This window comes from Alosa alosa, chromosome 14 (assembly GCF_017589495.1).
Source record: "Alosa alosa isolate M-15738 ecotype Scorff River chromosome 14, AALO_Geno_1.1, whole genome shotgun sequence".
In the NCBI taxonomy this organism is placed as follows: Eukaryota; Metazoa; Chordata; class Actinopteri; order Clupeiformes; family Clupeidae; genus Alosa; species Alosa alosa.
The window spans coordinates 12,061,471-12,071,619 of record NC_063202.1 but is presented as its reverse complement, the minus strand read 5'-3'; the positions used below and the strand labels follow the sequence as shown (position 1 = coordinate 12,071,619).

General features: G+C 43.2%; 1 protein-coding gene across 1 annotated transcript in view; it reads left to right on the top strand.

Annotated features, from left to right (window-relative positions):
* The first annotated feature begins 7,262 nt into the window (after window positions 1–7,262).
* The window catches only part of rest (RE1-silencing transcription factor), an 11,100-nt gene continuing 8,213 nt past the window's right edge, over window positions 7,263–10,149 (top strand). The window contains 1 exon segment of the mRNA XM_048263689.1: window positions 7,263–7,412. The gene's annotated coding sequence lies outside the window, so the exon portion shown is untranslated.

The following is a 10,149-nucleotide window of genomic DNA, read 5'->3' as shown; positions in this document are numbered from 1 at the left end:
AATTAAATACCATGTGTTTCCCAATGACTTGTTGTAGGAGCCATTCATTGGGGGCCAAGCAGCGAAGCTGCGAAGGCACCCATTGAGTTACTAGCTTTTCCTATTATTACACTTCCGCCATTGGAGTCTATGGCAGCCCATAGAACGCTTGGCTAAAAAGTGCAGATTTTTTGGCAGAAAGTTTCGGGACACTCCACTGACCACTCACACTCATTTACGGACCTCTAAACCCAGCCGTCTAGCGCCACCAACAGGTCAAAATCTGGCTGAAAATTGAACCGCTGGGTCTAAAGTTATGAAATTTGGCACACTGATTCAGCACTGTCCCATGATCACTCTCACCAATTTACAGAACTCTATGCCCAACACTCTAGCGCCACCAATGGGTCGAACCTGGATTGCATTCACGCATGTGACCATTGAACGGTGCGTCCGATTTTCACATATCAGGCACCGTTGGAATCCCTGGACCGACGTAAGTTCAATGACCCCTATTACGTCACTTTTTGCCATATTGGACCTCCGCCATATTGGATTTAGTCCAAACTCTACGAAAAGTTTCAGCGGTCACAAATTTCATCCGATTTTCACGGAACTTGGCGGAGATGATCTTCTGCCCGAGCCGCACAAAAGATACTTGTCAGATTTTTCAATTTCATTTTTGTTTGCCTGTGACAGCCAATCAAATATGCCGATGAAGCCGTCAAACAGGAAGTGGACAAACATCTAGGTGACGCTTTGCGTTAACATAACAAAACTCGATACCATTACTCAGGACACTGTCCCAATCACTCACAGCAATTTTTATGCATATACATCGAACACTCTAGCGCCACCACCAGTTCAACGCTGGACATGTGTTCATGTGCGTGATTCTTGACTCTTTTGTCTAATTTTCACAATTGAGGTAGCGTCTGAATCCTTGGACCATCCTGAGTTCATTGACCCCTATCCCGTCACTTTCCGCCATATTGGACCTCCGCCATATTGGATTTAGTCCAAACTCTACGAAAAGTTTCAGCGGTTACAAATTTCATCTGATTTTCACAGAACTTGGCAGAGATGATCTTCAGACTGAGCCGCACAAACGATACTTGTCAGATTTTTGAATTTCAAGTTTATTTGCCCGTGACAGCCAATCACACATGGCGATGATGCCGCCTAACAGGAAGTGGGCTAACATCTCGGCTACGCTTTAATGTATGAAGTCCAAACTTGGTACAGGGACTTGCTATCTGATTGTGAGGACGCACTAGGAAATTGGCATCATTTGGCCTCTATAGGGGGCGCTGCAATACGGGAAGTAAGCTTGTATCTCAGCAACGCTTTGATGTATGAAGTCCAAACTTAATACAAAGACAAAGTAGCTGATTGTGAGGACATGCAAGAAAAGTGGTCTCATTTGGCCTCTAGGGGTGCTGTAATAGACAAATTGAGCTCACATCTCAGCAACTCTTTGGTGAGTCCAGGGACATGGTAGCTGATTCTGAGAATGCACAAGGACATTGGTGTAATTTGCGCCTCCAGGGGAACTATAACAAAGTAAATGAGCTTATTTCTCAGCCATTCTTTATCCAATTGCATTCAAACTTGCTGTGAGTGCTTACTCAGGCCATGGCAACTCCATTCCTGCTATAGCGCACTGCTTGGCCCCCACATTGCTGCTTGCAGCTATATTTTAGTTTGATTTATTATAATACTTCTAAATATATTGGTATAAATTTAAGTTGAAATTATATACTTATTTAAATGAATTATCCTGAATTTGTGTTGTGTTAGTGTGCTTTCACCACTGCATGGGTGTCCCTCTACAGGAAGCAGGTGTATACCTATTTAAGGTGGTGCAGTGACGCAGGCCAGACGGTGTAGCAGGTATATGCGGAAACAGTCATTGACCGTGTCACCCGATCAACGTGTCAATGGGGCGCGTCTTGCCATGACTTGGAACAAAGAACTATAATTTCAAGGGACTCTCTTTAAAGGTGCTCTAAGCGATGCCACACGTTTTCCAGGCTAAAACATTTTATGTCACTTACTGCAAACAGCACCTAACCAACCGCTAGCTGTCTGTGTCCTGAATACACTGTAAAAAAACGTGATCTCTGTGGAAAGCCCAGGCTCCAAGAACGGCAACAAAAACAACCTGGGCAAACCTAGCCCATGAAAACATAACAAACTGTTCCAGCAAATCACAGACAAGATGCGCGTTTAGGAGAGTTTCAATTGCATGGGAGCAGCACGGGAGGGAGGGGGAGGAAGTAGCGAGCTAGCTCTCTGTTTTGTTTGAAAGTCAACAGAAGTGACGTTGCCCAGCATCGCTTAGAACACCTTTGAATTTATTTTGCAGTAATATGTTTGTTTCATTTTGTTAATAAATCCACTCACTAAGAAATAACTAACTTCATCTTCATTTAAACACGCGTCAGACCACAGCACCAGCTATACTCAAGGAAGTGAACAAAGATTGGGAAAGTTTAATGGACTTAGAAAACACAGGAAACCCAAAAACTTAAAGTAACCATCTGTAAGATTGTGGCCAAAACTGGTACTGCAATCACTTTCAAATTACTGTAGAGCGTTGTATCCCCTCCCCCTCCCCCCTGACTCGAGGTTGCCAACCCGGAATGCTGAAACACTACTGACTTTGTGATTAGTAGATAGGTGGAGGGTGGCGCATCAGGCCAAAACACAACATGACATGACAAAACACAACATCAACATCAGTTGAGGGCTGCAACTTCACTTTTTAAATTACAATATCCTGGCAGGACTACTGCAGTGATATAAGTATTTGAAATGAACATGATTTCTTAATGTCTAGTGACATATCAGGGCCATTTTTATGATGAATTGAAATACATTTCTTACATACGGTTCCTTTAACCTGTTTTTTATCACTACACTTGTTAACATATATAATTTATGGCTCAGACCTGACATATAACATTGTGTAGCCTCAGTTTGGAGTTTGGCCCGCAAAGGTTGATTTGTTCGAGATTTAGTTTTTTGACAGTAAACCGGCTTGGTTGTTGATTGGCCACTGTGTGAAATCCCAGTGTACCTGTAGCAGTTAGAGTTTAAAATATCTCCAGTGTATGTTTGAAATGTGGGTCAGTACAGCCACAATACTCAGCGTCATTCTGACCTATAATCACTGTCCAGTCCGCATCAAGTATATATACTCTTTTGATCCCGTGAGGGAAATTTGGTCTCTGCATTTATCCCAATTTGTGAATTAGTGAAACACACTCAGCACACAGTGAGGTGAAGCACACACTAATCCCGGCGCAGTGAGCTGCCTGCAACAACAGCGGCGCTTGGGGAGCAGTGAGGGGTTAGGTGCCCTGCTCAAGGGCACTTCAGCCGTGCCTACTGGTCGGGGTTCGAACCGGCAACCCTCCGGTTACAAGTCCGAAGCGCTAACCAGTAGGCCACGGCTACCCCCCCCCCTGCCCCCGTCATCCTGACCTGTAGTCACAGGTGGCATCCTGCACACAGCCTCAGACCCAAAAGATGGAATCCAGATCAGAAATAATCAGCATGGTGGCATCAGGTGAGGGCGACCCTGAAGTACACCCTGGAGAACCCTGGAAAACCAGACATACAGACAGACTGCCATGGGGAGCTTAGGAAAGTATTTAGTATAAAGGTATCAGAACAGCTGTTCTTAGCATAAAGATTATTTTATCTCTCTTATGTCTCTGATGCCTATATGGGTCCCCTAATAAGTCCCAATAAAGCCCTATGTGTCTTTATTGTACATCAACGTGTCTCTGATGTATCTTGAAATACAAACATTTATTGAGATTAATGATTAAATTAAAGGAATCTTTCATTCTTGGTAAGGCATGTTTATTGTGTTGGAACCACAGATCAGTAGTATGAAACAACAGGTGGAGGCTGAAGGGTTAAAAAAAAGAACCTCTTGAAGAGGATGCATGGGTGGAGACCTCTGAGCTGAAGCCATATGTCAAACGGAGCAGTCAGCGATTACGCAGCAAGTTGTGCTTGTTTATGTTTATATTTAAAATAATTAGCAGATATTTTTGTCCAAAACAACGTACATTAGACAGTAATTTAACCAAGGACCAAATGAAACACACCAGAGAAGGTAGCTCACCCCTACCTTCAGTATAGAAGTTAAATGCATGGTTTCATTTTTGTTTCCAGTTTTCAGAGCCTGGGCTGCCCACAAAGACCGGTTTGTTTTTACTCATGGAAGGGGCAGCTGGCGGTCGTGAGGAGATGATTGCTGAATGTGACAAAAAATGTTACGGGCACCTTTATTATAATTTCTCTTTGGATATAAAGAGACGTATAATCTCTGTGGAGCATGGTAGGATAAGTTTGATGGATTTTGTATTAGGTCTGTTGTAGTGACTGAGGATTGTGCATGATCTGTTGGTTGTATAATGAAATAAAATGAACAACTTCCTGGGTTTGGGATGTAATTGTGAATGCACAGCTTTGCTTACATTTTAAATAAACATATTATGCAAAATAAATACATTAAAATTGGTGTGTTTGCAAAAGCATTCTTTTAAAAAAATTGTATGTTGTGGTTTACGTCATAATCAAATTAGAAATGCATCTCAGAGAAACTGCAAGAGTGGGCTTGACCAGGTGCAGTTCGCCAAAAGGATTGCTGCACGGATCAAAAGTTATCTGCATTAACGCAACATCCAATAAGCCAAAACGTATAAATAAAGCGGTTGCTTTGCTGGTTGCTAGGGTAATCATGTTGGTTGCTATGGTGGTTGCTAGGTTGGCATTATAGTGGTGGTTGCTAGGTTATTGCTAGGGTAGTTAAGATGGTCGCTAGGATGTTGCTAGGGTAATCATGTTGGTTGCTGTAGTGGTTGCTAGGTTGACATTATAGTGGTGGTTGCTAGGTTGTTGCTAGGATAATTAGGATGGTTGCTAGGGTACATATGGTGGTTGCTATGCAAAATAATGCAGTTGCTATGGTGGTTGCTAGGGTAATCATGATCACTATGGTAGTGGAAGACTATGGGAGTGTGTGGAATCTCAGGGACTATGGGAGTCTGTGGGGTCTCAGGGGGTTCTTATCAAAGTTCTATTTGCATACGACCTCTCTCCTCGGTCCTCCAGCTCGTGCCCCGGAAATCGTTCAAAGCTCGACATCATCAAGGATGTCCCATTTTTCTAACTGTAACCAGAGGAGGCAAGACCGAGGAGAGAGGAGGGAGGTGGAAGGGCCGATACACAATGAGTTAGCCTAATAGCTGGTTTGATTTGCATTGAGCTCAATGAGCATCAAACCAGCTAATAGGCTAACTGAAATAACACCATGCCAAACTCTAGGTATGGTGAAGGGTATGTGAGGGCTATTTTAATTCCAAAGGCCAAGGGAACTTTATCAGCATGCAAAGTATCCTGGATCCATGAAATAACTGGCTTTTAAAAATAAAAATCTGCCTGCATCTATGGGAATTTAACATAGGGGATGCCAATACTTATGACCCCTGTATTTTAAAGGAGAAGTTCGGTTTGATATTGACCTAAAGTGTGTTGAAACATGATACCGAGTGTGAACTTTTGTCTCATAGCTCATCTCGGCTTGTCCCCTGCACTCTGAAATGTGGCGCTAGTTGCACCAACAAGTTTTCAAAGTGGTTGCCTCGGGCATCGGCCTGGCCATGCAAATAAATCACTGTTTTACACCATTTACGAGGCTCAAAGTAGCTCCACACTTAATTGGTAGACTTCCGAGGGCCCTGACATTTAAAACGAGACATTGAGAACTTTAAAAAAAAACTGGTAATTTATTTACAAGACGACTTATACAGACAGTACCTTCAGGAAGTTTACCGTTCGCTGCCATCTTGAATTTAGTCACAATAAGTCGAGCGACAAGTACAAATGAACAGGTATGATAAAGGATCAGATTCCAAAAATAATTCTGTGGAAATGCATGGATTCCAGTTGCTGCCACTTAAATGCAACTGGTATCCATGCATTTCCACGGAATTAAAACACTGACACAGACCCTGCATGATATTCTTACAAGACACTGACACAGACAGTGCATGATATTCTTACAAAACACTGACACAGACCGTGCATGATATTCTTACAAAACACACTGACAACTCTGAGGGTGAACAGGTTTGCGTTGTCACAGGCCTACATTATGCAGATGTTGGACTGTTGATGATAAGCGGATCATATGCCTCTTTGCATTGCATGATCTCTGCTAAAATCCCCTAAATCTCTCCACGCAATTTACTCTGATAGAGTGTGCAGTGTGAGAGGGCTGAGGCCTGTTATTTTTAACTGAGAATTTGTGGTAGCAACCAGCACTGTAAGTGGAGGCTAAACACAAGTAAACACAGTTTATCCACCTCTGGAATTTCAGAAATATAGCTTTTCCACCTCTCAAAAGAGTTTATTCACTAATTGCAACTTTTAACATTACAAAAATCACACTGTATTATCCACATTCACAATATGTATACTCGTCAACACTGTAGGAACTATTTAATACCACTGGTATTGTTATAAACATTGGACAATAACCTCCAACATCATCAAACATGTTCTGAATGCCTTTAAAAAAAAATCTGATAGGCCCACCTGATCACAGAATTCATAGTTTAAAGGAACCATATGCAAGATTGTGGCCAAAACTGATACTGCAATCACTTTCAAATTACTGTAGAGAGGTGTATCCCCTCCCCCTCGCCCCTGACTCGAGGTTGCCAACCCGGATGCCGAAACACTACTGACCTGTGATTAGTAGATAGGTGACGGGTGGCGCATCAGGCCAAAACACAACATGACATGAAAAAACACAACATCAACATCAGTTGAGGGCTGCAACTTCACTTTTTAAATGACAATATCCTGGCCAGACTACTGTTGTCAGTGATTTAAGTATTTAAAATGAACATGATTTCTTAATGTCTAGTGACATATCAGGGCCATTTTATGATTAATTGAAATACATTTCTTACATACGGTTCCTTTAAACTTTACCCACCTCTTATTTTACCACTACACCCCTAGTAGCAACTCAACATCATCAACAACAAAACAGGTAAAGTTAATTTGAGTTTGCATTTTATACCTGAGTTCAGTATCTCTTCACGTAGACATTAAACGTTTGGAATTTCCTTGGGACTTCTTCACATTCAAAAAAAATGTAAAACAATCAACGTACAATCGTGTATAGCCTAGTACTAGTAGGCCTAGCACACAAAACCACCAGACCGAAGACAGCCCCGGGAGAAGCACGAGCTCACGCGCTGACGTCAGCCCGTCCTGCGAAAGAACAGCGATGTGTTGGAATGTGTGGAGACGTGCACTTCCTTGAACAAACGCTCTAGAAAGAAAAGTTTTGAAATCCCGATCTACAAAAATTGCCGAAAAGCAACAGACCATCTCGATCGGTAAGTTGTCGACTGTGGTCGATCGCTGAAGTAACGCGGTGTTAATGGCAACAATGCGTGAGAAGAGAAGTTAGGAGAACTGTTTTAAAATGGAGGCAGTGTGTAAATGTGTGTGGGGGTTGCGCTGAAAGGGAGAGGCGCTGTCCAGGGCTTCAGCACGAAGATCAGGACCACGGCTAGCCAAACACACACACACACTGGGCTCACACCAATAGTTTGGGGATTTTCTCTCGAAAATATTCTGGATTAAGTTACTGTACACTTCGAGTCCCTTACTGTTGTGTGGTTGTTCGAGTTTGTGTAACTTTGGAGATGTTAACTCGACAGAGTCTTGTCTGCTTCCGGAAAAGAGTTTAGTGTCGAGCTGTGCTTGTGCTTGAGTTGAGCACCGTCACAGTTGTGTTGCTGGACAGCGACTTTTTTCCAGCGGTTGAATTCAGCCCCCTTAGGTTGTATTTTCTGTCATTAACGCGTAATGGCATTAGTATTTCCCATGTCGTGAAGTTGGAACTTATTATCGACAAAGTTGTTTCCGAGCATGACGTGGAAAGTGACTTTTTATCGAAGGGAAAACATGGCAGAAACTTCTACTGGCTACGGCTACGCTCAAAGAAACTTCGCGTAGTAGGCCTACAATGGGCAAATGTTAGGCATTGTACTTTTTAACTATACCTCACTAGTATGGTAGTAAAGATAACCTAGATTAACAGACCAAGATGAGTTTTTGTTCGTCGGAGATGGGGCCTTGAGCAAGTGAAATAACTTAGCTGCGCAGATTTTCACCTGGTGTTTCTTGTGGCTTCGAAACTTTCCGTCGGCCATTTTTGCAGCGTGATTCCAAATTCAAGTTATCATGGTTAAATGTCATCATTTTGTCATGCTGCCCCGTTCCGCCGTATGGGCGTGCGTGCGGCTTGCTGCTGTTTTAATGTTCTAAAATGGCCGAAAGCGCGAGCTCCGTGTGCTGCGCGATGGCCTTTTGTTGGAGGGTTGGCTGCACGAGCCAAACTAATCAAAACAAAGTCATCAAGCAACAGCCAGCGCGATTATCACACGCGAAGACAGTTGGGTACGTGTACGGAGGGGTGATCGATCACAAAAGACAGTCCCACAGGGACAGGTACAACCAGTAATGCAGAGAGAATGGGGAATCGGTGAGACCTGTTTTATGCAAATCCGTAAGAATGGCTGTTTTAATCACATTCTGTGAGTGACAAGGCAAAGTGATCTTCCACCAGTTAAGCTGTCTATCACCTCCGTCAGGCCGGCCCAACGCCAGATCAGACATCCTCAGCTGGGGAAATGTCAGGGCTGGCCACAGCTTCTAATCCACTTAACTTTAACCACCCGCCCCATGTTACACACATCACACACACGCACACATTCATAGAGAAGTCCCCCACCACCCCACACTCACGCATGCACACAAGACAGTGTGAGTGTCATTGTTGTCTCAGTAGGGAGTGCTGGGTGAGGTCAGAAAGAGGCGTCAAACTGACACAACCAACTGTTTACATGAGGGGGTGTGTGTGTGTGTGGGGTAGAGAGGTGAGGAGAAAAATGTGGTATGAGGAGGAAGTATGTGAGGAGGAAATTGTGTGTGTGTGCGTGTGTGTATGTGTGTGCGTGCGTGTGTGTGTGTGCGTGTGTGTGTTCACATTGTCACTGTCCCTCATGCAGGTTATTGTCAACTCCAAGAGACCCAAAGTGCAACCACCTGTTTTATACTCGTAACTAAGAGACTCATGCTGTGTGTGTGTGTGTGTGTGTTATGTGTGAGAGGCTCCTTGGGGTCGGAGCAGGAAGTGGGGTACATGTGTCCTGAGTCACTTCCTGTTTAGGCTAAACATTACTTATCATGTCCCCTGTGAGTGACTCACCACAGCAACTGTAGCCTGATCACATGACCTGAAAAGAACTCTGTGTGTGTATACACTCCGTGGCTTACAATGTGTCAGAACCTGAACAAAACCACACACACACACACACACACACACACCTTCAGGCCTAGTCCACACGTACCAAACCGACCTTTTTTTCCTCCGTCTTCCCTGGAACCGTATCAAGAATATTTGCGTCCAAACGGATCCATCTCAACACGACTCAACACGTTACTTCATATCCCAGGCCTATAGGTGGCACTGTTTGTTACAGAAATTGACCAAAACTTGCGTGCTGTGTAGGCCATACAACAGACAGAGTAGGCTACGACAAAACTGGCTAGTGCAAGGAAACCAGAATTGTTTGTGTGGACTTATAGTGAACTGTCAACTGTAGTCAACTGTAAAACTAATAAACTTAATTTTTACGGTTTGTGAAGGGTGCAGTCCCGTCCTTTTTTGCCTAACGCAGGTAAAAAATAATCTCCTTTACTTTCTTTGGTTGTAGGATAGTCCGCGATTCACATTAGTTTTGGTTATCACCCAAGCGCCAAAGGCTAAGGCATCTAAGTTCTAGGCTATTCCGCCGCCACATTTATAATATTGCTATAATACCTTTGTTAGTAACAGTCAATACTTTTGCTCAAGATCAAATCACAAGATTCAAGATTTAGTGCGCATCTATAGGCTTAACATGAGTTCTAAGCGCCTTTGTATGCTCATATCTGACTTCACTATGAATGCATTTTATTTATGTTGTAAGACATGCAAAAAATAAATGAATGACACCGCACTACGCACAAATTAATGTAAACTTACACCGAGACTTCCCTAATAACTTAAGTTCTCTCGGCGTC